The sequence below is a fragment of the Siphateles boraxobius genome, unplaced genomic scaffold, assembly GCF_051911475.1.
Source record: "Siphateles boraxobius isolate OS27281-9 unplaced genomic scaffold, OSU_SipBor_1 77, whole genome shotgun sequence".
Classification (NCBI taxonomy): domain Eukaryota; kingdom Metazoa; phylum Chordata; class Actinopteri; order Cypriniformes; family Leuciscidae; genus Siphateles; species Siphateles boraxobius.
The window spans coordinates 4,132,335-4,159,044 of record NW_027509205.1 but is presented as its reverse complement, the minus strand read 5'-3'; the positions used below and the strand labels follow the sequence as shown (position 1 = coordinate 4,159,044).

The 26,710-nt window shown below is 45.1% G+C and overlaps 2 non-coding genes and 3 pseudogenes across 2 annotated transcripts; all 5 read left to right on the top strand.

Moving 5' to 3' along the window:
- The first annotated feature begins 8,817 nt into the window (after nt 1-8,817).
- LOC143727015 (U1 spliceosomal RNA) lies at nt 8,818-8,954 on the top strand (annotated as a pseudogene).
- Nucleotides 8,955-14,647: 5,693 nt separating this feature from the next.
- On the top strand, nt 14,648-14,821 carry LOC143727272 (U2 spliceosomal RNA; annotated as a pseudogene).
- A 444-nt stretch (nt 14,822-15,265) lies between these two features.
- On the top strand, nt 15,266-15,428 carry LOC143727001 (U1 spliceosomal RNA). The gene has a single exon (XR_013199221.1). It is a non-coding gene; the product is annotated as a U1 spliceosomal RNA (small nuclear RNA).
- A 5,433-nt stretch (nt 15,429-20,861) lies between these two features.
- Nucleotides 20,862-21,035, top strand: LOC143727307 (U2 spliceosomal RNA; annotated as a pseudogene).
- Nucleotides 21,036-21,479: 444 nt separating this feature from the next.
- On the top strand, nt 21,480-21,643 carry LOC143726608 (U1 spliceosomal RNA). The gene has a single exon (XR_013198848.1). It is a non-coding gene; the product is annotated as a U1 spliceosomal RNA (small nuclear RNA).
- Nucleotides 21,644-26,710: the final 5,067 nt, after the last annotated feature.

Below are 26,710 nucleotides of genomic sequence, written 5' to 3'. Positions count from 1 at the left end.
CCCCCCTCTTCTCCCATGTCTTTATATCATTTTGTTAAAAAGCAGTATATATGAATTGTTGAACCGACTGTACTGGCAGTTGCGCATCATATGTACATTAATGAAGTAGCCATTAAATTTATAAAGTCTGAATGATAAATAATATTTCATCTTCATACATGTATGTTGTATATATGAATATATGCGTGTATAACAATGTGCATGAGATGTATAATTTAGTGATATGCAATAAAATATATGAAATAAACTAAGAAAAAAATTATATTATATTTGTAAATGTAGGTTACATGAGAAATATTACTTGGATGAAATATTTGAATCTGTGTGTAGCACATGTGCTACTCACAGATAGTTCTAATATTTGTACATGTACGGTATATGTAGGATCCTTTTTATGTGTTTTAAAATGCATCCTGTTTATAAATGAAGTAGCCATTCACTTTGCAATTGTTTTTGTTGTTGAATGATTTATTCACTGAATCAGTTTACATAAAAATAGTAATCAGTAATCAGTTTACATAAAAAGTTAGTAAATAAACTGAAGCAAATAAAAGTTGAAATTAAATATAAGATAAATAGCAAAATAAAAAATACTGATGAAACATAAAATTTAAACATCAGAGGTAGATGAAATCTAAAAATATTACTTGCATTAAGTAAACAAACCTAAGATTGTAAACAAAACTGAATATTGACTTTGTTTACATGACACATTATTTGACATTATAAAACTATATAAAAACAAAATAAAAATAAAAACAATATAATCAATCAATATAAACTGTAGTAAACTTTTTTTCACTGGATTGCATCAACGACTGTGGTGAAATGTTCGTAACTGCTGTACACTACTGTGTCCAATCCTGCGGACGTAGACATCATTTTCACGTGACAGAAAGTCTTTTTTTTTTATTTTTGGTGCCCCTGAGTTGGTTGCTTGCACAGTCTACAGGTTGGCAAGTTGTGTACACGCGATACCTTGGCTCCGACTGGAGTAAGATTTTCTGTGTATTTTCTTTTGTATAACGTAGCTCGGGACCAGGCTGGATTGTTAGCTTGGGACCAGAATGCGGTGTTAGCTCTCTGTGATGTGTCGCCATGGCTGGAAGCTGCTTCCGCAAGTGTTGTGCTGGCGGAAGTGTCGTCATGGCTGGAAGCTGCTTCCGCAGGTGTTGCGCTGGCGGAAGTGTTGTCATGGCTGGAAGATGCTTGTGTTGCGATGGCAGATGTGTCCAGAATCTTAGTATTGGTGGTGGCAGCGGAAAAGAGTGGTGGTGGTGGTGGTGGTGGTGGTGGAATTGATTGTGCAGTAGTGGTAGATCCCAACATTGTAGGTAGAGGACTGAAGATGTTAGCAAAGACTGAAGGTTTCTGCTGGGGTATGAGAGATGTTAGGGGAGATTCATAGACGGAGACCTGGGACGGAGTCTTTGGAGCTGGTGTTCCGATGTCTGATCTTCCTTTTAACACTTTGGTACCTGCCTTGCTGGGAATGTGCTTATACACTATCTGTTCGTAGTCGGGTGGAGGGAGAACCGACGGTTGACACGGTGCCGGAGGTAAGTTTTTTGAAGAGATTGACGTAGTCTTTAACACGGTGGCAGATGGCATTCTTGTCGACTGCAGATTGATAAGCTTCTCCTGACGACGGATGAAATCACGCAGTGTCTTGATGTTGATTTTTGGTAGAGGAATACCCACTTTACTCAGAACTGGATCCTCCACCAATATGCAGTGCTGAATTCGTTCGTAAGCCTTCAGGATTACTGTTTTGTCTGGGTTTTGGGTTTTGGAACTTGTAGGTAAACCCAACCAGAGTAGTTTCACCAGCGTGTACATGAGTCTGTTGTGCTGAGCACTGATGTCTTGTTGAGCTGGGGCATAGCGTTTGGCCATTTTGACTTTCTGAATCACAGCAGCATCGACGAGATCATCTCTTTTTGTACGACAGTACAGCGTGTTACCCCAGTGTGTTCTGTACAGCTGATCAAACTTCTGCGGTAGTTTATCATGTTCCTCTACGGCTTGCCACGTTTCGATCAGCTCGTTCCTCTCTTTCGTCGTCAGGCTCAGCCTATTTACAGTGAGGCCAAAGTCTACCAGCAGTGCACAGAACTTTTCCAGCTTCTGGAGTCCAGGAAGTGGGCTAGGGCTACAGGTGTCCTCCTGTTGAAAAGAACAACGATCACATGTTAAGTTAAAATGTTTATGTAACTGAAGTTTAAAGTCAGTCAACACTAAGACTATAAAAAAATAAACATAAACAATACATGCTAGCGATGCGTACAGGTGAGCAGAAAATTACTCACAAAGGCTGGAGGGTGAGCAGTGGTGGTTTCATCGGTGGTAAGGGTTATGTGAGCTGGGTCAACAGCCATCCTGTCGTGATCTGTCTCTGGGTCACTCTGGTACGCCTCATCCTCCTCATCGAGGTCAGTTTGGCCTGGCTGAACCACCTCCTCCTCTGGGCTGGGTCCATCCTTAGAGAGGTCACCAATTGAGAAGGCACCAGATTCACCCGTGCTTTGGTTGAATAGGTATTCCAAACCAAGCAGCTCGTTGGACATCACAGCAGCAGGGGTGCGAAAATTGTCCTCCACAGTCTCTCCAAACAACTTCCGGCATCGGGTGTTGAGGCGTTCGATTAGAGGTGCAGAGTAGGTTCTGTGAATGCGCCCTTTGCCACCAAACACCGCGTCGCAACTGCGATCTGAGTTCCACCGCGCGATTCCACTAATCAAGTAAACCTGATAGGGACGTGCAGCACAGTGGGAACCTTGAAATGACAGAGAAGGACATTAAAATCCCGACACAGGCAAACAAAGCAAAGACCCAATTTTTTTGCAACCCAAAGCAGTGTTTTATCGGCAGCATATCAAGGAAGAACGCTACAAAAAGCATGATGGATGGCACAGCAGGGTGACTATGTCAGGTGAGTATGATAGAATTCGTCAGGAACAGACCGAGAACTGCTGATATGAAAGGCAGAGCTGATGATCAGACCGTCAGCAGGTACTGATTAGTCGAGCTGCAATGGCTATCCAAAGGTGGTAAGTACAGAAAGGTAAAGCTCTAATAACTGGCAAGTTCCCAAACTCACTTGAAGAATCCTTTTTTATAGGAACAAGGAGCTGTCTGAGAATGCGTTTGTTCTACCGGACAATACTGGTGACCAGGAGTAAGTGCCATCACAGCATGCGTTTCATGAATTCATATACGTGTAAAACTGCAAAATTCAACCCAGTTTACAACTTAATGCAATAAACAGTGAGTGTGAAAAAGACTCATTCCACTGGACTGTGAGGTGGTAAGCATAATGTAAAGGTATGGAATACGAATATATACAAATTTGTGGCGTATGTGCCGCTTCTTGTACCTGGTATCATGTGAGGAAGAACTTTGTGGAATCCCTCCAGACTGTTGCTTCCACGCAGACACTTGTAGTAGGGAACATCCACCCCATTGATGCTGGTGCTACGCGCCACCCTGTACATACTCATCTCCGGAGGATCTTGTATGCACTCGAGGTGTCGCTGCTGGCCTTCCCACACACTATCTATTGCTTCTGTAAAGAAATAAGAGCAAATATTTACATTTAGTCATTTAGCAGACGCTTTTATCCAAAGCGACTTACATTTGAGGATTAAACCAAGCGAGTTTGTATAATGCCGTATAATGCTTAGTAAATATTTAAGCATTATACGGTGTCAACACAGTACATGATAACCATAATAACATCCCCATACACGCTATGTGTTTATGATACACGCTAACAGTGGATTACAATATATAGATCATATAGTTTACCTGTGCCTCATATGCCTTGTGCCGTGTTTTCAATATGGAAAATGCTTGTAACAATGTTTTTAAATGTTTGCATCAGATTACTTACCTGCTGACGTGAAGAGGGGGATTCCACTTTCATCCAGCCCCACCGGACCTTTCAGCTCATCAATGGCTGTCTGGACAAGACGTAAGGTCTCCTGAACCCCAAGCGTGACTCTACGAACATGGTGCTTCAGCTGTTCCCGCACCACGTAGAGTCGCACCATGTCTTCATCGGTCACCGTGTCATAAGCCGGGTGCTTTGCTCTGACCGCCTTGATGAGAAGCTCCAGGTCTGCGCGGTTGTAGGCCAGCACCGCTCCTGCTAGGGCAGACTTGAAGACCGCGTATTTGGAGTGGCTCTCGGTACGGATGGCTGCATCAAAACGATGTATCCAGTGAAAAATATCCAAACGCACAACCATACCCTTGTCCACCCACGTCTGGAACAAGGTCTCCACAGCGGTTGGGCCTTGTGCGCGACAGCACCCACGGTCAATGTACAGTATATGAGGTACAGGTTGATTGGCCTGCTCGAATCTCTCCATCACCCCCTGGCACATGAGTCTCAGACACTCCGTGGATTCTTCGCAGGTTAGAACAAATGAGACAATCTGAGATTGCTCATTGCCTATACTTGTAAACCACTCCGCTGAGCCTTTGCCCTCTCCACTCAGCTTCTTAACCACCTGCGAGACACAAGGAACACCATTCCAGATTAAAATTTTACGTTCTGTATTTTATGTAAGTGTATGCCTATTCAAAAAGGTTTAACTTCTCTTTTTTTAGTTTTTTATACAAGCGGCTAAATATATTCTCTTCATTATTAGTGTTCTTTATTACATGTTGTCTGTACTATGTTTGTACTTCTGTACTGGAAGCTCCTAACACCAAGACAAATTCCTTGTGTGTGCAAACACACTTGGTAATAAAGCTCTTTCTGATTCTAAATGTCACCTTTTGTGTGTTTACAGAAGAAAGAAGGTGGTCATACAGGTTTGGCTAGTGGAGTAAATGATGATGTTCTAAAATATGTTGTAGACACAGCCCAGCCAGCACAACACTGATTCAGTGTTACATTTAACAGCCTGTAGTGTGCACACTGAGCAGTGTTCATTTCATCTGGGCAAACCCATGTGAGGCCTACATGGAAACTGAGGACAAAACTGTCTGGGTCCCAGTTAGATAGCCCAGGCCAAACCCATTTGGGCCCCACATGGCTGTGCTGGCTGGGAGTGTATTGCTTCATGTACCTTTTTAGTGGAGTCCATTTTAAGCACGGTGCCAAATGTGGAGAGAATCTGGGTCCTATAATCCTGTACGTTGTTGGCCTCTGCCAGCAGGAAGGCATGACGGAGCAGACGAGCAGAGGGAAGCTCTCTTTGAGGAGGTGGAGCCTCAAATGTGTACCCCAAGGCTGGCACGATCCCCCCAGGCTTCACCAGAGTCATCAGGAGGGTGGTATACAGATCCTTCCTGTGGAGATAGTCTTCCACGTGGTTCTCTTGAATCTGCCGCCACACTTTGGTCATGGTGTTACCCTCGGTCCGGTCCCTCAAAAGCCGCACGACGTTCTTGTCCACACCACGTCTATAAAGTTTGATAATCAGCACGTCAATCAACCGAGAGGTAATTGCTATTACAAGCGGACACCAGCTATTTTTCAGTATTCTTACCTAAATGTGAGAATGGCTGGGAACATGGCTTGGTGAGCCTCGCTGAGTTGGCAGAGGATAGCATTATCCCATGCTAACCAATGACCCACCTTTCCACCTTCACCTTTCCTGCCCGCTTTAGTGCATGGTCCACAGCAAAGGACCTCCGTCAACATGGTGTACCAATTGGACACGTCGCAGATGTGGCGAACCTGCAATAGCAGTAGAACATTGTTATTTGAACCTTGAATGTGTTTACATGAAAATCAATGTTGTAAAAATCTACCGTTGAACTGAAACTCTAGTAATAACAACAACAACCGATCCAATTATAGATATGTCGAACCTTGGTGTGGTAGCCAGACTTGTAGAGGTGAACGCCCTTTCCTCTACCCACGCATTCTTCACCACGGGGGCACTTCAGCGAGTATCTCCATACCCCAACAGGCCGCCAGACAAAGATGCGACTCCGAAAGAAGAGGTTTGGAGATGGCACAGCGCCACTAACGTAGCCTGGAGGTTCAGGAGGGTAGAACCACATCCGGTCTGACTTCATCACCCCCCGCCTCTTCAGCGCACCGGTACTCTGCTTGTACACCTGGACGTGGGTGAAGAGCCCTCTCTCTGTGTCATCCTTCACCCACGAGAGGTCCGCTGGAGAAATGCAATTAGCATTTTCCCATAGGCGTACCCATCCCTCAAGCTCAACCTGCAATATACATCAACACAGTAAATCACTACAATAATAAAAATTAATGTTGGATAATTTTTCACATGATATGAAATACTCACAGGGGAGTCACTCAGACATGGTTCTCCCGAAGAAGACTTCTGACTCATGGCTGTGGACTGTGACGCTTTGTGCTTTGAAGCAGACTTATGAAATATGCCCGTGGGAATGGCGGTCTGTGACGTGGCAGTGTCCGTGGCTGAAGTGGCAGCAGAAAGGACAGTGCACGTAGACATAGCAGGCGGCATGGCAATGGCAGTCTCTGATGTGGACGTGGCTGTGGACACAGCAGCAGATGTGGACGTGGCTGTGGACGCAGCAGCAGCAGATGTGGACGTGGCTGTGGACGCAGCAGCAGCGGATGTGGATGTGGCTGTAGACGCAGCAGCAGATGTAGACTCAGATCGGATCACCTCTAATATATGGCTGTCGTCCAGCCATGAAGGATCATTGCTGGGAGATTTTGACTGTGTAACAAATGCATTTAACAGACTTTTAAATCAAACATGTCTTGCATAAAGAAAAAAGTCACGTCTTGCATAAAGAAAAAAGTCACATCTACTTTTTTTTCCTTTTGTTTCCTGATATGTATTCATAAATATATATATATTTTTAAAAAAGTTAAAAAAAATTAAAAAAAATTTGCATTGCAGGCCACTTACTTGGTCATCCTTGTCATAAATGTACATCCTAAACCTTTTCATCTGAACACTGGTGATGTGTGTTACAGGTGTATGCAGCCACCGGCAGACAGAGCTGTGCGCCTTCTTGATCAGATCCCTCTGACTGCTGCTGAAGTCGTGTGGCCTGTCCTTCTGGGCAGAATGCTGGCTGTAGAGCTTCCACATCTCCTTAAAGGTATGATTTTCAAACCCTTTCTGCCCATATATACAGCGGTCGATGTTGGCCTCCAGGACGATGGATATTTGAGGGAAGCTCTCAGCGTACTCTGCCAGAAAGTCCTTTATCCAGTGATGGTTAATCTTCTTAGGTTTCTTAGCAAGTTCTTCTCTGTGCTTGTCAACCACACTGCAATTACACATATTATTTATACCAGCTGGTAAAAGCTGCACACTGAAAACATCATTAAACATAAAAACAATGCTTACTACTTCATGTAGCCCACATCATTTTCCACAAGCCAGTGGAACGGAGCATTAAGGTACTGGCCAAATGGCACCACCAGCTTCCCCAGGCACAGCTGCCGTGATGGTGCTGCTGGGATCCCTCCTGCACGAAGGAGCTTTTTCGCTTGGGCCAAGGCAGTGGACTCGTCTAGCAGCTGTGCAGGTGGCAGAGGGAAGGTCAGCCTTCTCTCTCTATACGCACGGGCCTCCTTCGTTGCCATTATTACAGCCTGCTGACGATCCGGTGGAGCACTTGGATTTAAAACTCGGATCACTGGACTTGCCATGTCAATGTTTGCTGAAATTAAAATATGCATATTGTGAAAGATAACATGTGGACATCCAGTTTTAAATGTGAGGTAGTAATAAGTTATTGATAACTTTAATAATGGGACAATTTAGTAATGGAACAATACAATTGCAATAAAATGCTATAATGCTTTCATCACTAGCTAAAAGGCATCAAAATGCATAAGTATGAATGGCTGATTAATGTTGGTTCATGTATGTCTTCATATTTAAATAAATATTCATTCATAAATGTTTGTTTTCACAGTCTTATCAACTATTGTTTGATGTTGTCGCCCAGGTTAAATGCTGCTTGTGAATATGCTGAGCCAGACATCAAATGCCTGTATACTACATTAAATGCTGCTTGTCAATATGAACATATGTTGTGATATTTTTCTACCAAATTTACATTGTACTTTACAGTATTATGAGGCAGACATCAAGTACCTGTATACTACATTAAATGCTGCTTGTCAATATGAACATGTGTTGTGATATTTTTCTACCAAATTTACATTGTACTTTACAGTATTATGAGGCAGACATCAAATTCCTGTATACTACATTAAATGCTGCTTGTCAATATGAACATATGTTGTGATATTTTTCTACCAAATTTACATTGTACTTTACAGTATTATGAGGCAGACATCAAATACCTGTATACTACATTAAATGCTGCTTGTCAATATGAACATATGTTGTGATATTTTTCTACCAAATTTACATTGTACTTTACAGTATTATGAGGCACACATCAAATACCTGTATACTACATTAAATGCTGCTTGTCAATATGAACATATGTTGTGATATTTTTCTACCAAATTTAAATTGTACTTTACAGTATATCTACTGTCTGCCGCGATTAGGAAAACAATAATAGATGCAATTGCCTTGACTAACAGTTAAGAAAACTATTTGTACTGTCAATACAAATTAATCAGTGAAATTAATTGATAGGCTTACCCTGCACTTTGTTGTCGTTGTCACTCAAAGTTTTTGACATCTTCTTCGCTCGTAAATTCTGGCTTTTACTAGTAGTTGCCGCTCCACTCCGTGATTGGCTGTCTACATCCAAGTCGTGGGTCTGTGATTGGCGGTTTACGTTCGCAGATGGTTCACAGCAGTTCTGGTCTGCAACTGGCTGTCTACGTTCGGGGAGGATATCTACGTTCCGATTGGTAGTCTACGGTCGCGGCAGAGTCTACGCTGAGTCTACGCTCAATGCACTACCGTAGACACGACCCCTGCGAATTCCCCAAATGTGGGAATCTCGACTGCATAATTTATGGTAGTGGGGGAATGCGTTCGCGCTCTCCCCTGGACACACTGGTTAAAAGAGCAGATTGTTCGAGTTCCTCTTCTTCTGGTAGTTAACGACCTAGGAAGTCCAGAGAATTGAACTGCAGTGGTTGATCGAGAGATGTAAAACTCTCAACCTAGGACCAGTCTGCAAAAGTAGGGCTGTTTTTTAGTTTTTTTTTTCCTTCATTCTTCAAATAATCTCCATTATTCAACCAGCGCTTTGATCTTTGGCTAAGATCAAGTGTCTGGTCCTAAGGTAGAGACAGCGATCGCCTCTTGTCGGACTTGGTCTCGTGTGTTGCTTGTCACACGGGACACACACCCTTCAGGAGGTACATTGACAAGCGGCTTTTAATTGACGACTCGTTCTACGAGGAATCTTCTGGTTTTAAGGTAAGCAGGTTTTAATTTATTTATTGTATATTTATTGTTGGGTTTTAGCCGCAGCAGGCTAGTGGTGCCTCCAACATGTCGGCTGCTCGTGCCGGCATGAGGAGGCACCACAGCGTGCGTTTTAAATTTAAACCAAAAGAGGATGGCACTCTCCAGGTCATGTCCAGGCTGGACTTTTCTAGGAAGTGCATCCAACAGTTACTCGGTTTTAAGGTTGTGGACATAAACTGCCTGTTGACTCTGCCCCTGAATCATGGCTTTGATGTAAGTTTTGCTTCTGCTTCCTTGCTAAGTACTTTTTGGACTCGATTTGAAATGTGTAAAGCCAATTTCTCCATGTTCACTGTGGAAAAACTGACTGATAATTCACTGAAAGTTGTGATTGTCAGGATGTTTAATGAAACAGTTAGTGGAGAAGATATTTCTGTATGGTTGGCAAGATATTGCTCTATTCGTGGACAACCAGTCAAGGTTTTAGATGAAGACGGTATCTGGAGCTGTGCGTGGAGAGTGCCCATTAAACAATGGGCAGATCCCAACAGCTACCATGGCCTGAGTCAAATACCTTCTATGATTGTGTTGGGAGAGAATAGAGGCTACATCCATTACCAAGGGATGCCCAAGCTATGCCGCAAGTGTGGCAAACTTGGACATCTCGCCGAGGCATGCCAAGAAGTAGTGTGTAGGAAGTGCAGAGAAATTGGGCACATTTTTGAAGAGTGCCAAAATGGCAGAAAGTGCAACCTCTGTGGAGAATCATCCCATCTCTACAGAGACTGCCCTAAAAGTTTTGCCAACAAGTTAAAAAGCAACAAAATGGCCGCCCCACCCAAAGAACAAACAATTGAGGAGGCGGGCCCCGAGGTTTTGGCGGGAAATTCAAACCCCCAGCCAGCCTCAGTGATTGGACAGGAAGGAGGAAGTGGGGCGGCCACAGGGGCGGAGTCAATTCTGGCAGTTGGTGAGGGGGAGGAAGCCAATCCTCAAAATGAAATTGAAAAAGAAGACAGTATGGAGGATGAAGAGGAGGAAATGGCTTCCTCCCTAGTAACCGTGTCTGAGGTTAGTGTGTCCACGAGTGGGAGTGAAACAGATGTTTCGCTCCCTAATGCTCAAGTGCAGAAAAGAACTGCGAGATCTCCTCTGGTTCAAACAGAGGAGAAAAAGCTGCGGGTAGCGCATCGGCTAGATAGTTCCCCCATGGAAGATCTAGACCGTATGTGGCCCGCAGAATCTCCTAATGAAGTCTCTTTTCTGCATTTCAAGCTAAGAACATCATCGCCAAAGGATTCGCAAGAGGCCTTCTCTGCGAGCCCTGAGGCGTCAAGCACTTGCCCCCCTGATCCCAGCTCATCTGGGGAAAAGGGAAGGCAAGTGCAACAAGAAATAACATGATTTTAATTATATCTCTGTAGTCCCTTGGTTGCTTTTAAATGTCTCACACCCTTTTAACCATACTGCTCATGGCTCTCACTATCTCCACAATCAATGTGAGAAGTGTGAAGAGCAATATACGAGCACAGAGTGTGTTATCCTTTTTAAAATCTTTTAAGTCAGATGTGTTTTTATTGCAAGAATGTGGTCTGCCTTTTCTAACAAATTACAGGAAGTGGGAGGAGATTTGGACCCCAGGACATTCCATCTGGAGTGGGTCCAATTTTAACAAAAATGACGGTGTTGCTATTTTAATAAAAAATCCCCATGTTTTGGTGAAGGGCAGCACTGTGGTGAGGGATGGGCGGGCAATTTTAGCTAATCTGACTTTTTTAGGTAAGGATTTTAACATTTTAAATGTGTATGGTTTTACAGGCAAAAACAACAGGTATGAGCTTTTAGAAGACCTGCAGCCCCACATGCTCGGGAGGGCTCCCCTAGTGGTAGCAGGGGATTTTAATTGTGTTTTATCAAGACAGGATAGAAAGAGGGTAGGAGAGGATTTTAAGGTCGACAAGACATCGGTTTTATTACAAAATATAGTCAAAGATTTTAAGTTAGTTGACTGCTTTAAAACAATGCATCAAAGAGAGGAGGGCTTCACCTGGTTCAGTGGTGATGGCGCCAGAGCCTCTCGAATTGACTATGTTTTTACAAGGGACTGCCCGCCGACCGATGCTACATTGAGCCCCCTCTTCTTTTCTGATCACATGATGCTCTCCTGCACCCTTTCACTACCCACGGGTGTGACCGTAGGGGGAGGGCTGTGGAAGCTGAACTGCTCCCTATTAGAGGATGAGGAAGTGATTAGTGAATATAGGGAGCAGTTCAGCCAATGGCAGACCCTCCAAGACTTTTTTGACTCACGTGCACAGTGGTGGGAGATGGTGAAACAAAGGACAGGACGGTTTTTTAAACAAATTGGAAAAGAAAAAAAGAATAAAGAAAAAAGACGCATGATGGGGCTGCAAAAAAGACTGCAGAGATATTTTAACCTTTTAAACAGTGGATTGGATTTTACAGAAGAAATTAAAGAAGTAAAGAAAGAAATGTCAGATTTGTCCGAAACAAAGACTAAAGGTGTCATTTTAAGATGTAAGGAGAGAGAAATAGAAGAAGGGGAAAAGTGTACTAGATATTTTTTTAAAAAGACAATAACACGGGGAGGGTCAATTAATACCTTTAAAAACTTTTACAGGTGGGGAGGTAAATACAACAGATCTGATTTTAGGGGAAATTGAAAGTTTTTACAATAATTTATACAGCACTAAAGAGGTACACAATGGCATCTTAGAGGAAGTTTTAGGGTTTTTAGACAAAAAGGTAAAGAGTCCAGATGTGCTTTTATCCCAAGATTTTACTCTTTTAGAAATGCACAAAGCGCTAAAAGGTTTTAAAAAGGGGAAGTCCCCAGGCTTGGATGGACTCCCCTTTGAGTTTTATCTGACTTTCTGGGACATTTTAGCACACGACTTATTGACAGTTTTTAAAGAACTTGAGACTCTTGACAGACTTCCAGACAGCTTTAGAGTAGGGATAGTTACATTACTATACAAAAAAGGGGACAAGACTGACCTGAGAAACTGGCGACCAATCACTCTTTTAAATTATGATTGTAAACTTTTTAGTAAGATTTTAGCTACACGTATGTCGACTGTTTTAGAGGACGTAATCCACCTGGATCAAGCATGCGCTGTGCCCGGCAGGAAGATCACGGACAGCCTGGTACTGATCAGAGACGCCATCTGTTTTGCGAGAGACAGAAACATTCGGCTAGTAGTCCTAAATTTAGATTTCGAAAAAGCCTTTGATCGCGTCTCGCACCAGTACCTGTTCCAGGTACTGGAAAAAATGGGTTTTCCTGGGAGGTTTATAGCCTGGGTGGGACTGCTGTACAACGAGCTGTCTAGCAGAATTTTGGTTAACGGGCATTTATCCAAAGCTGTAAATCTCTACAGCGGCGTCCGTCAGGGGTGTCCTTTATCTCCCCTTCTGTATGTGGCTTGTATTGAGCCACTGGCACAAATCTTGAGAAGGGATAAATGGATTAAAGGACTAGACATCCCAGGGACTGGTGGACTGACGGCGACCTGTGTTTTATATATGGATGACGTGACCCTTTTAGCGACTGACCTTTTATCAGTACGAAGAGCAATGGACTTGACTGACTGGTACGGTCGGGCCTCGGGCGCCAAGCTCAATAGGAGTACGTCCGAGGCCCAGCTCTTCGGGCCGTGGGGGAACGTAGACACAGCTGGATTAGATTTGGATTTTAAAGACAATGATTTGAAAATTTTAGGTGTAAAATTTGACAGAGAGGGTGGAGGACAAGGAAACTGGACTGACATGTTAGGGAAAGTCAGGCAAAGACTGGGCTTTTGGGGACTGAGACAATTGACGTTTGAAGGCAAGATTTTAATTTTTAAAGCAGTGATTTTACCACTAATTTTACTTGTCTGTTCTGTTTTTAGTCCCCCAAGACGATTCCTGGCCAACCTGGAGAGGGCGGTATTTTATTTCCTGTGGGGGTCCAAGTGGGAACGACTAAAGAGGGAGGTCGTCAAAAAGAAAAAAGAAAATGGAGGGAAAGGCCTCCCAGACCCCCACCTGTTTTTAGGCAGCCGCTTTGCCGCCCTCCACATCCAGTACGCACTGACCCCATCCAGAGAACACAAGACAGCAGCCATGACCCGATTCTGGATGGGGTCATACCTAAGAACTTTGAAAATTTTACCCATTGATCTTAAAAGTCCAGTGTCTTTTAATTTGTCAAAAGAGCATAGTTTTATTAAGAAATTTTTAAAGAAATACCTTTTAGAGACAAATGATGCCACTGTTTTAACTAATCACAAATCTCTTATCTCTCTTGTGCAGGATCGAGAATCGGTGAGCCCGGTTCCAGGCCTCACACTAGGTGAGGCCAAAGATGTTTGGAGGAACGCAGCCCACCCAGCTCTCCAGAACAGGCTTAAAGACTTGTCGTGGATGGTGGCCCATGAGATCCTCCCGGTCAGGGCGGTTATGCACTCCAGAGGCATGGCCAAAAACTCCACCTGCCCACGGTCCGGATGTGGTTCCCCGGAGACCGTTCGACATCTGCTCTGGGAGTGCGGCGCTGCGCGGGACCTGTGGGCCAAGACCGGCCCCCTGTTTTTCCCGTGCCTGCCAGCGGGTGGGGCCCAGGTGGACTACAAGCTCGCCATCCTGGGGGTGGGTCAGGGCTTGAAGGAGCTGACACAACCAAAATTTTCCTCGCTCTGGCTCACCCTAAACGTGGTCAAGGATGCCATCTGGGTCACCAGAAATCTGCTGGTGGGGAAACGCGTGACGGTCCCCCTCCGCGCGTGCGAGCAGAAAATAAGATCAACGCTGCAGGGTGGGCCGCACGTCGTTATTCGGATGGGGGGGCCGGGGTCACACGTAGAAGGTCCCGGCCGCCACCGACCCTGGCCGCCCGTAGATGCACCCTCACCACACCGGCTACGGGAACAGCGGGCCAGCGGGCCGGAGGAGAGGGGATCTCCGCTGGGCACCAGAAGCGGGGAGTCTGGGGCCTGTTCTGGAGACCTGGAGTGAATGGACAATCTTGATAGGGACTCACCCTCGATCCTGTACAAGAGATGTTTTATTTGGCATGTTTTATTGTTCTATTGTTTTTATGTTTTATTCCTATTTATTTTAATCCATTTACGTTTCCTTTAAAACAACACAAATATTAACATACATGGACTTTTACACAACACACAATCAATAATTGATTTTTAACTATAAATTGTGTCCTTTTATTTGTTTGTTTTGTTGTTTTAAGATGTGTAAATAAATACTTGATTTAAAAAAAAAAAAAAAATGTAAATGGAAAACATGGAATGAAAACTTGTGACAATAAAACTTTTTCGAAAGAAAAATCTGTTCTTATCAGTTTAATATCTGATACGTGCCCTACCCGGGCACCATATATTAAATTGATTTTTTGAACTGGGAGATGGAACAGGGGCTTGCTCCGTCCACTCCACGCATCGACCCGGTATTGCAGTACTTCTGGGAACGGTGCACCCCCCAAAACTGCGTTCAATGAAAGAGATGTTTTAGTCTTGTGTGGCAGCAGGTGTTAATGGAAGTAACGTATATTGCTGTGTATGGGTGCTTTAAAGGTGTTGTAGGTGATCATATGCTATACAGGTAATGGTGGTGTGAGAGGGAAAAAAACGGGAAAAAAAACAACAACTCTGTTCTGATCTCGTGTAACATCTGATTCGTCCACTATCCGGTGACCGCGTGTGAAATTGATTTTTGGCTCATGGATCCGGAGCATGAAAACAACATCATCCACAACAACAACAGCAAAAGAGCCCGACGCTGCAGATTTTTGATGTCTCTCTCTTATCTCTTGGAGTTTTTACGAATGAGCTGATGAGTCGAATCAGGTGTGTGTTTGATTGTCCGACCGTCGGTGAGGATTGCGGAGAGGGACAGGGTGCCTCTGACGGGAGGCCTGGGAATTCATACTTACCTGGCAGGGGAGACACCATGATCAGGAAGGTGGTTCACCCAGGGCGAGGCTCGGCCATTGCACTCCGGTTGTGCTGACCCCTGCAATTCCCCAAATGTGGGAATCTCGACTGCATAATTTATGGTAGTGGGGGACTGCGTTCGCGCTCTCCCCTGGACACACTGGTTAAAAGAGCAGATTGTTCGAGTTCCTCTTCTTCTGGTAGTTAACGACCTAGGAAGTCCAGAGAACTGAACTGCAGTGGTTGATCGAGAGATGTAAAACTCTCAACCTAGGACCAGTCTGCAAAAGTAGGGCTGTTTTTTAGTTTTTTTTTTCCTTCATTCTTCAAATAATCTCCATTATTCAACCAGCGCTTTGATTGGCAGCAGTGGTCCTAGAAGCAAAGTTGTTCCGAATGAGGAGTTCTATCATGTGGTATGAATACCTTGTGCATGTGTGAAAAATCACCTGACATACAGTCGCCTATGGCCGTATTCATGTTGTTGTTTTTACTGTTTACAGCGCCACCAAGTGGCCAGTCGCCACATCCCTTTTCACCTGAGCACAGGCTGAGCCCGTGCACAGGTGTACCGACTTGGGTGTAATTGTCTCATTCCGTTGGAGAGTTATGGCCATTTAAGTAGAGCCCGCCTCGCCCACTCCCAACGTTTTGGTGTCCCGTCGCCAACGTGAATCGAAATTCCGACTTTTTTCCCCATCGCTGTCGGCAATCAGACTCCAGGGAATCTTTCTGCACCGGTTTGGGTCAGATCGGGCGAAAGACCAAGGACTAGTGTGCAAAAGTAGCTTTTTCACAAAATCCCAAATACCCGAAAATCTCGCCAGCGCAACCATCGAATCCGAGGCCTGCGTCTTGTTCGGCCAGAGCCAAGGATTCCGGTAATGTAAGACACTTGGGTCTGCGACGGACGGTTCAGGAGTTACGAGGCATTTCGTACTTCTGATCGCTGCAGCGCCGCCTTGGGGCCGATTGGGCCGAGCCTTGGTGATGTTGTAGACCGGGCGGGTACTACCATCCCTCAAGAGTTTCAAGTCTCTACGACGTACGCTTTGGTCTGCCCGCTCACTTTTAGGGCAGAATGTTTGTTGGTCCAAAATCCCAGGTTGCACTCCAAAGTGTCGTGTTGTGCGCTCTGCTGTGATCCATTTTCGGTGTCAACAGTCAAGCTGAGCTTGTTTGCTGTGAGCTGAGCTTGTTTGTTGGCGACCTTTAGACCCTCTCGCCACGGCCCAGGTGGGCGTGGCCTTTGACGGCTCCCCCGCCTCTGCGTCATTGTGTCATCGCTTCTCGGCCTTTTGGCTAAGATCAAGTATCTGGTCGTCAGGTGGAGTTGCGATCGCCTCTTGGAGGTTTCCTGGCTCGAGATCGCTTGTGTCCCGGGCCCTACACCTTTCGGGAGGTAAATTGAACTTGCTGCTTTCTATTTTACAGATTTAAGGTACGACCTTTTTTTATCCTTTTATCTTGTTATTTATTTATTTATTTATTCATTGTATAGTTTTAAACCTTTTATGCTGTCAGTGCCTCCATCATGTCGGCTGCCCGTGCCGGCGTGCGGAGGCACCACAGCGTGCGTTTTATATTCAGAGAGGTTGAGGGGAAGCTCCTGGGTATGTCCCGTATGGATTTTTCCAGGAAGCTGATCCAAAAGACCTTACATTTTAAGCCAGACGTCTTGAATTGTTTGATGACTCTGCCCCTAAACAAGGGATTTGATTTGAGCTTCAAGACTGCTTCCCTTCTTAATGATTTTTGGCAAAGGTTTGAAACTGTTAAGGCCCAGTTCTCCATGTTCACGGTGGAGAAACTTTCTGATAACACACTTAAAACTGTGATTGTCAGGATGTTTAACGAAACAGTGACTGGAGATGATATTTGTGTCTGGCTGGGTAGATTTTGCACTGTTAGAAATCAGCCTGTCAAAGTGCTAGATGAGGATGGCATTTGGAATTGCTCCTGGCGGATTCCCATCAAACAATGGGAAGACGCTGGGGGCTACCAGGGCCTGAAACATCTGCCTTCTATGATTGTGCTGGGAGAAAACAGAGGCTACATACACTATCAAGGGATGCCCAAGCTGTGTAGGAAATGTGGAAGAGTTAGGCATCTTGCCGAGGAATGCCAAGAATTAGTATGTGGGAAGTGTAAAGAAATTGGTCACAGTTTTGAAATATGTACCAATGGCAGGCGGTGCAATCTTTGTGGAGAATCAACCCATCTCTACAGAGACTGCCCAAAAAGTTTTGCCAACAAGCTAAAAATGGCCGCCCCACAAGCACACCAAACAAAAGAACAAAGGAAGGAGGAGGCGGTCCCTGAGGTTTTGGCGGGAATTTCAAATCTCCTGCCAACCTCAGGGATTGGGCTAGAGGGAGCAAGTGGGGCAGCCACAGGGGCGGAGTCAAACATTCAAACTGAAAGGAAAGCCACCACGAATGAATTGAAAGCCACCATAATTGTGAAAGATAAGGAAGGAGAGGAGACAGAGGAAGAAACGGTGTCCTCTTTAGAAACAGTTCCGGATGCGTTTTCAGAAACCAGTGGGAGTGAAACTGAGCTTTCACTCCCAAATGCTCAGGTGCAAAAAAGGCCTGCGGGATCTCCTCTGTTTGATACAGAGGAGAAAAAGCCTAGGGCAGCACATCGTTCGGATAGTTCCGATCCGGAACGTATGTGGCCCCTAGATTCCCCAAATGCGGTATCCTTTTTGCACGTAAAGCTAAGAACATCATCACCGAAAGAGCTGCAAGAGGCTTTCTCTGTAGCCCCGGAGGTGGTAAGCATTTGCCTTCCTGACCCCAGTCCATCTGGGAGGAGGGAAAGGCAATTGCAACAAGAGATCACATGATTTTAATGATTTTATTGTAGTCTTTTATTTTCTTCTGTTTTAAATGTCTCATACCTTTTTAACCTTACTGCTCATGGCCCTCACCATCTCAACCATCAATGTAAGAAGTGTGAGGTCCACCATACGAGCACAGAGCATTTTATCCTTTTTAAATACTTGTAAATCAGATGTGTTTTTAATACAAGAGTGTGCTTTGCCCTTTTTAAATAGGTACACCAAGATGGAAGAACTGTGGCCCCCTGGTCCCTCCATATGGAGTGGATCAAACCAAAATAAAAATGACGGTGTTGCTATTTTAATTAAAAATCCCAATATCTTGGTGAAGGGCAGCACAGTGGTGAGGGAAGGGCGGGCTCTTTTAGCGAATCTGACTTTTTTAGGTAGAGATTTAAATGTTCTTAATGTGTATGGTTTTACAGGTAAAAATGAAAGGTATGAGCTTCTAGAAGACTTGCAGTCCCACATGTTAGGTAGGGTTCCCCTAGTGGTGGCAGGGGATTTTAACTGTGTTTTATCAAAAAAAGATAGGAAGAGGGTAGGAGAGGATTTTAAGGTCGATAAGACAACGGTTTTATTACAGGGCCTAGTGAGAGATTTTAAATTAGTCGACTGTTTTAAAAATGTTTTAAAAATACTAAATTTAGATTTCGAAAAAGCTTTTGACCGGGTCTCGAACCAGTACCTCTTTCAGGTACTGCAAAAAATGGGTTTTCCAGAGAGGTTTATAGCTTGGGTGGGACTGCTGTATAAGGGCTTGGTCAGCAAAATTCTTGTAAATGGGCATCTTTCCAAAGCTGTAAATATCCACAGCGGCGTCCGTCAGGGGTGTCCTTTATCTCCCCTTCTGTATGTGGCTTGTATTGAGCCACTGGCACAGATCTTGAGAAGGGATACATGGATAAAAGGACTAGACATACCTGGGACCGGTGGACTGACAGCAACGTGTGTTTTATATATGGACGACATCACTCTTTTAGCCACGGACATTTTATCCTTACGAAGAGCAATGGACTTGACTGACTGGTACGGTCGGGCCTCGGGCGCTAAACTCAACAGAAGCAAGTCCGAGGCCCTGCTCTTCGGACCGTGGGACGAGACCGACACAGATGGACTCGATATAGATTTTAAAGACACGGATTTCAAGATTTTAGGAGTTAAATTTGACAAGGAAGGGGGTGGACGTGAAAACTGGACTGACTTGCTAGGGAAAGTTAGGAAAAGACTGGGGTTCTGGGGACTACGACAGATGACTTTGGAAGGTAAAGTTTTAGTTTTTAAAGCCGTCATTTTACCTCTAATGTCACTTGTTTGTTCTGTTTTTATCCCACCTAGGAAATTCCTGAGGAACCTAGAGAGAGCGGTGTTTTATTTCCTGTGGGGGTCCAAGTGGGAAAGATTGAAGAGGGAGGTGGTCAAGAAAAGACCAGAAAATGGTGGAAAAGGCCTCCCAGACCCCCACCTGTTTTTAGGCAGCCGTTTTACCGCCCTGCACCTAAGATACGCCGTGACCCCATCCAAAGAAAACAAGACCGCAGCCTTTGCACGATTTTGGATGGGGTCTTATTTAAGATTTTTAAAACTTTTACCAGTTGATTTGACGACCCCTGTGTCTTTTAACCTCCCAAAAGAATACGGTTTTATTAAGAAGTTTTTAAAGAAGCATGTTTTAGAGGATTTAGATGTCACAGTTTTAACTAATCACAAGGCTCTTGTCTCTTCTGTGCAGGACCGGGAATCAGTGAGTCCAATCCCAGGCCTCACCCTTGGTGAGGCAAATCAAACATGGAAAAACGCGGCCCACCCTGCTCTCCGGAACGGGCATAAGGACTTAGCGTGGATGGTGGCCCATGAGATCCTCCCGGTCAGGGCGGTTATGCACTCCAGAGGCATGGCCAAAGACTCAACCTGCCCACGGTCCGGGTGTAATTGCCCGGAGACCGTGCGGCATCTGCTCTGGGAGTGCCGTGCTGCGCGGGACCTGTGGACCAGGACCAGCCCCCTGGTTTTCCCGTGCCTGCCAGCGGGTGGGGTCCGGATGGAATACAAGCTCGCCATCCTGGGGGTGGGTCAGGGCTTGAAGGAGATGACATCGAAACAATTTACCTCGCTCTGGCTCACCCTCAACCATATCAAGGATGCCATCTGGACCACCAGAAACCTGCTGGTGGGGAAACGCGTTACGGTGCCCCTCCACGCGTGCGAGCAACTTGTAAGATCAACGCTGCAGGAGGCGCCGGACGTCGTTATTCGGATGGGGGGGCTGCGGTCGCACGAAAGAGGTCCCGGCCACCGCCGTACCTGGCCGCCCGTAGATGCACCCTCACCAACGCCGGCTACGGGAACAGCGGGCCAGCGGGCCGGAGGGAGGGGACCTCCGCTGGGCACTGGAAGCGCTGGGCCGGTTGCCTGTTCCGGAGAGAGGAGTGAAGGGAAATCTTGATAAGGACTCACCCCGGTCCTGCACAAAAGATGACTTCCCTTTTTAGCATTTTATATTTATTTTATGATTGATTTTTATCTTCTAAAGATGGTTTTTGAAACATTCTAACAACAACAGCACCAACAAGACTCTTGAAAACACACATGGACTTTACAAACAAAACACAAGCACAAAGACTTTTAACAAACATGCATACATACATACACAAATTTTGTTTTCTTAAATGATTCCACCGTGGTTTTTAATTAAAAAATGTAATGTCTTTGTAAGTTGTATGATGTGAAAACTGTGACAATAAAACTTTTCGAAAGAAAAAATCTGTTCTTATCAGTTTAATATCTGATACGTGCCCTACCCGGGCACCATATATTAAATTGATTTTTGGAACTGGGAGATGGAACAGGGGCTTGCTCCGTCCACTCCACGCATCGACCCGGTATTGCAGTACTTCTGGGAACGGTGCACCCCCCAAAACTGCGTTCAATGAAAGAGATGTTTTAGTCTTGTGTGGCAGCAGGTGTTAATGGAAGTAACGTATATTGCTGTGTATGGGTGCTTTAAAGGTGTTGTAGGTGATCATATGCTATACAGGTAATGGTGGTGTGAGAGGGAAAAAAACGGGAAAAAAAACAACAACTCTGTTCTGATCTCGTGTAACATCTGATTCGTCCACTATCCGGTGACCGCGTGTGAAATTGATTTTTGGCTCATGGATCCGGAGCATGAAAACAACATCATCCACAACAACAACAGCAAAAGAGCCCGACGCTGCAGATTTTTGATGTCTCTCTCTTATCTCTTGGAGTTTTTACGAATGAGCTGATGAGTCGAATCAGGTGTGTGTTTGATTGTCCGACCGTTGGTGAGGATTGCGGAGAGGGACAGGGTGCCTCTGACGGGAGGCCTGGGAATTCATACTTACCTGGCAGGGGAGACACCATGATCAGGAAGGTGGTTCACCCAGGGCGAGGCTCGGCCATTGCACTCCGGTTGTGCTGACCCCTGCGAATTCCCCAAATGTGGGAATCTCGACTGCATAATTTATGGTAGTGGGGGACTGCGTTCGCGCTCTCCCCTGGACACACTGGTTAAAAGAGCAGATTGTTCGAGTTCCTCTTCTTCTGGTAGTTAACGACCTAGGAAGTTCAGAGAATTGAACTGCAGTTGTTGATCGAGAGATGTAAAACTCTCAACCTAGGACCAGTCTGCAAAAGTAGGGCTGTGTTTTTTTTTTTTTTTTCCTTCATTCTTCAAATAATCTCCATTATTCAACCAGCGCTTTGATTGGCAGCAGTGGTCCTAGAAGCAAAGTTGTTCCAAATGAGGAGTTCTATCATGTGGTATGAATACCTTGTGCATGTGTGAAAAATCACCTGACATACAGTCGCCTATGGCCGTATTCATGTTGTTGTTTTTACTGTTTACAGCGCCACCAAGTGGCCAGTCGCCACATCCCTTTTCACCTGAGCACAGGCTGAGCCCGTGCACAGGTGTACCGACTTGGGTGTAATTGTCTCATTCCGTTGGAGAGTTATGGCCATTTAAGTAAAGCCCGCCTCGCCCACTCCCAACGTTTTGGCGTCCCGTCGCCAACGTGAATCGAAATTCCGACTTTTTTCCCCATCGCTGTCGGCAATCAGACTCCAGGGAATCTTTCTGCACCGGTTTGGGTCAGATCGGGCGAAAGACCTAGGACTAGTGTGCAAAAGTAGCTTTTTCACAAAATCCCAAATACCCGAAAATCTCGCCAGCGCAACCATCGAATCCGAGGCCTGCGTCTTGTTCGGCCCGAGCCAAGGATTCCGGTGATGTAAGACACTTGGGTCTGCGACGGACGGTTCAGGAGTTACGAGGCATTTCGTACTTCTGATCGCTGCAGCGCCACCTTGGGGCCGATTGGGCCGAGCCTTGGTGATGTTGTAGACCGGGCGGGTACTACCATCCCTCAAGAGTTTCAAGTCTCTACGACGTACGCTTTGGTCTGCCCGCTCACTTTTAGGGCAGAATGTTTGTTGGTCCAAAATCCCAGGTTGCACTCCAAAGTGTCGTGTTGTGCGCTCTGCTGTGATCCATTTTCGGTGTCAACAGTCAAGCTGAGCTTGTTTGCTGTGAGCTGAGCTTGTTTGTTGGCGACCTTTAGACCCTCTCGCCACGGCCCAGGTGGGCGTGGCCTTTGACGGCTCCCCCGCCTCTGCGTCATTGTGTCATCGCTTCTCGGCCTTTTGGCTAAGATCAAGTATCTGGTCGTCAGGTGGAGTTGCGATCGCCTCTTGGAGGTTTCCTGGCTTGAGATCGCTTGTGTCCCGGGCCCTACACCTTTCGGGAGGTAAATTGAACTTGCTGCTTTCTATTTTACAGATTTAAGTTAAGACCTTTTTTATTCTTTTATCTTGTTATTTATTTATTTATTTATTCATTGTATAGTTCTAAACCTTTTAGGCTGTCGGTGCCTCCATCATGTCGGCTGCCCGTGCCGGCGTGCGGAGGCACCACAGCGTGCGTTTTATATTCAGAGAGGTTGAGGGGAAGCTCCTGGGTATGTCCCGTATGGATTTTTCCAGGAAGCTGATCCAAAAGACCTTACATTTTAAGCCAGACGACTTGAATTGTTTGATGACTCTGCCCCTAAACAAGGGATTTGATTTGAGCTTCAAGACTGCTTCCCTTCTTAATGATTTTTGGCAAAGGTTTGAAACTGTTAAGGCCCAGTTCTCCATGTTCACGGTGGAGAAACTTTCTGATAACACACTTAAAACTGTGATTGTCAGGATGTTTAACGAAACAGTGACTGGAGATGATATTTGTGTCTGGCTGGGTAGATTTTGCACTGTTAGAAATCAGCCTGTCAAAGTGCTAGATGAGGATGGCATTTGGAATTGCTCCTGGCGGATTCCCATCAAACAATGGGAAGACGCTGGGGGCTACCAGGGCCTGAAACATCTGCCTTCTATGATTGTGCTGGGAGAAAACAGAGGCTACATACACTATCAAGGGATGCCCAAGCTGTGTAGGAAATGTGGAAGAGTTGGGCATCTTGCCGAGGCATGCCAAGAATTAGTATGTGGGAAGTGTAAAGAAATTGGTCACAGTTTTGAAATATGTACCAATGGCAGGCAGTGAAATCTTTGTGGAGAATCAACCCATCTCTACAGAGACTGCCCTAAAAGTTTTGCCAACAAGCTAAAAATGGCCGCCCCACAAGCACACCAAACAAAAGAACAAAGGAAGGAGGAGGCGGTCCCTGAGGTTTTGGCGGGAATTTCAAATCTCCTGCCAACCTCAGGGATTGGGCTAGAGGGAGCAAGTGGGGCGGCCACAGGGGCGGAGCCAAACATTCAAACTGAAAGGAAAGCCACCACGAATGAATTGAAAGCCACCATAATTGTGAAAGATAAGGAAGGAGAGGAGACAGAGGAAGAAACGGTGTCCTCTTTAGAAACAGTTCCGGATGCGTTTTCAGAAACCAGTGGGAGTGAAACTGAGCTTTCACTCCCAAATGCTCAGGTGCAAAAAAGGCCTGCGGGATCTCCTCTGTTTGATACAGAGGAGAAAAAGCCTAGGGCAGCACATCGTTCGGATAGTTCCGATCCGGAAGATCCGGAACGTATGTGGCCCCTAGATTCCCCAAATGCGGTATCCTTTTTGCACGTAAAGCTAAGAACATCATCACCGAAAGAGCTGCAAGAGGCTTTCTCTGTAGCCCCGGAGGTGGTAAGCATTTGCCTTCCTGACCCCAGTCCATCTGGGAGGAGGGAAAGGCAATTGCAACAAGAGATCACATGATTTTAATGATTTTATTGTAGTCTTTTATTTTCTTCTGTTTTAAATGTCTCATACCTTTTTAGCCTTACTGCCCATGGCCCTCACCATCTCAACCATCAATGTAAGAAGCGTGAGGTCCACCATACGAGCACAGAGCATTTTATCCTTTTTAAATACTTGTAAATCAGATGTGTTTTTAATACAAGAGTGTGCTTTGCCCTTTTTAAATAGGTACACCAAGATGGAAGAACTGTGGCCCCCTGGTCCCTCCATATGGAGTGGATCAAACCAAAATAAAAATGACGGTGTTGCTATTTTAATTAAAAATCCCAATATCTTGGTGAAGGGCAGCACAGTGGTGAGGGAAGGGCGGGCTCTTTTAGCGAATCTGACTTTTTTAGGTAGAGATTTAAATGTTCTTAATGTGTATGGTTTTACAGGTAAAAATGAAAGGTATGAGCTTCTAGAAGACTTGCAGTCCCACATGTTAGGTAGGGTTCCCCTAGTGGTGGCAGGGGATTTTAACTGTGTTTTATCAAAAAAAGATAGGAAGAGGGTAGGAGAGGATTTTAAGGTCGATAAGACAACGGTTTTATTACAGGGCCTAGTGAGAGATTTTAAATTAGTCGACTGTTTTAAAAATGTGCATCAAAGAGAGGAGGGCTACACTTGGTTCAGTAGTGACGGCTCCAGAGCCTCTCGCATCGACTATATTTTTACAAGAGATTGCCCGCCAACCGATGCTACAGTGACCCCCCTCTTCTTTTCTGACCACTTAATGCTGTCTTCCACCCTTTCACTGCCCACGGGTGTGACGGTAGGGGGAGGGCTGTGGAAGCTGAACTGCTCCCTTTTAGAAGACGAGGATGTAGTAAAGGAATATAGGGAGCAGTTCAGCTTCCACAGCCCTCCCCCTACCATCACACCCGTGGGCAGTGAAAGGGTGGAAGACAGCATTAAGTGGTCAGAAAAGAAGAGGGGGGTCACTGTAGCATCGGTTGGCGGGCAATCTCTTGTAAAAATATAGTCGATGCGAGAGGCTCTGGAGCCGTCCCTTTTAGAAGACGAGGATGTAGTAAAGGAATATAGGGAGCAGTTCAGCCAATGGCAGACCCTCCAAGACTTTTACGATACACATGCACAGTGGTGGGAGATGGTAAAGGACCGGACAAGACAGTTTTTTATGAAAGTAGGAAGGGACAAGAAGAATAGGGAAAAGAGATACATGATGGGGCTGCAAAAAAGACTACAAAGATATTTTAATCTTTTTAACAATGGCTTTGATTTTAATGATGAAATGAAAGAGGTCAAAAAAGAAATGTCAGTTTTATCCAGTTTTCAAAGTAAAGGGGTTATTTTAAGAAGTAAAGAGAGAGATATAGAAGAAGGTGAAAAATGTACTAGGTATTTTTTTTAAAAGATATTAACAAGGGGAGGGGCTATGACCAGTGTAAAAGTAGAAGGGAGGGAAGTAAAAACAACACATGAAATTTTAAAAGGGGTTGAGCATTTTTACCAGGAGTTATATAGTCCAAAAGAAGTACATGAAACCACTCTAAAGGAAGTTTTAAATTTTTTAGTCAAGAAAGTAAATAGCCCAAATGAGCTTTTAACCCAAGATTTTACCATTTTAGAAACACAAAAAGCACTCAAAGGTTTTAAGAGGGGTAAATCCCCAGGGGCAGATGGGGGGTGCAAGTGGCATGACCGCAGTACCTGGTGGCTGAAAGTTTGAGAAAGAGTGGTGGAAAGATGGCGGAGGACGGTTTTGAGAGAAGAGTAAAGAACACGACGAGATTCTACTGGGAAGGATCCAGAGAAGAGGAGATGCCAGAAAGGGAGGAATTCATCCAAAAAGTCATTATCGATCTGTTGAAGATTGAGCCTCCGGGGATCCTTGGAATTCAAAGAAATGGCAAAGACAAGTACTTTGATGTCACAATGAAAGACAGCAATTTGTTCCAGGGACTTTTGGAAAAGTTCAGAGAAAAGGAAGGTGAGCATCCTCTGGATAAATTCAGAATACAGTCTTTGGGGAGAAATAATTTTCGGATTTTGACAATTAATATGTTTGACATGAACATGGAAGATGAAGAGGTGGAAGCTTTTCTCCGAAACCATGTGAGAATAAAATCTACAGCAAGGTACAGAAGAGACAGATTCGGGGTGTGGAATGGACAAAGACAGTATCAAGTATTACTCAACGAGGACCCAGCGGGTTTTCAGGGTTATCATCATCCTCCGGCCAGTTTCAAGATTGCAGGTGTAAGGGGATACATAGTGTACTCTGGTCAGCCTCAGTATTGTAGGAGATGTCAGGAATTTGGACACTTGGAATACCAATGCAACATAAGATGTCTGAATTGTAAAGATCCGGGACATG